Source organism: Penaeus monodon, chromosome 22 (genome assembly GCF_015228065.2).
Source record: "Penaeus monodon isolate SGIC_2016 chromosome 22, NSTDA_Pmon_1, whole genome shotgun sequence".
Classification (NCBI taxonomy): Eukaryota; Metazoa; Arthropoda; class Malacostraca; order Decapoda; family Penaeidae; genus Penaeus; species Penaeus monodon.
In genome coordinates, this window is record NC_051407.1 from 25,691,362 (window position 1) to 25,691,899 (window position 538).

The following is a 538-nucleotide window of genomic DNA, read 5'->3' on the forward strand; positions in this document are numbered from 1 at the left end:
TTATTTTTTATTTTTTATATAAAAATTTATACTTTTTTCCATTTAAATCATTTTTATATATATTTTTTAATATATATAAAAATAATAGATATTATATAAAAATTTAAAATAATTTTTTTTGGGTATATATTTTTATTTTTATATTTATGTTTTTTAATATTTAATATTTTATATTTTTAATATTTTATTTATTTTTATTTTATTAGATTATAATATTTTATATTATATATTTTATTCCCTATTATCATTATATACATATAATCATAAATCCCTATAATACATATATAATATATACTTTTAAAATTTATATAATTATATTATATAAAAAATTTTTATATTTATTTTTTGTTATATTATATTTATATTTGATTTTGATATAATTGTATTTATGTTATTTGTTAATATATAATATATTAATTTATATAATTTATATTATTTTATAAAAATAAAATTTACCAAATTTTTAAATTTTTTATATTTATATATATTTTTATAATTTATATACGCCATTATCCCACAAAAGAAATTTTTTGTGTAG

The 538-nt window shown here is 7.6% G+C and overlaps 1 protein-coding gene across 1 annotated transcript in view; it reads left to right on the forward strand.

The window, feature by feature from the left end:
• Positions 1-538, forward strand: part of LOC119587377 (dedicator of cytokinesis protein 4-like) — a 46,579-nt gene that overhangs the window by 14,773 nt on the left and 31,268 nt on the right. The gene's annotated exons all lie outside the window — the stretch shown is intronic.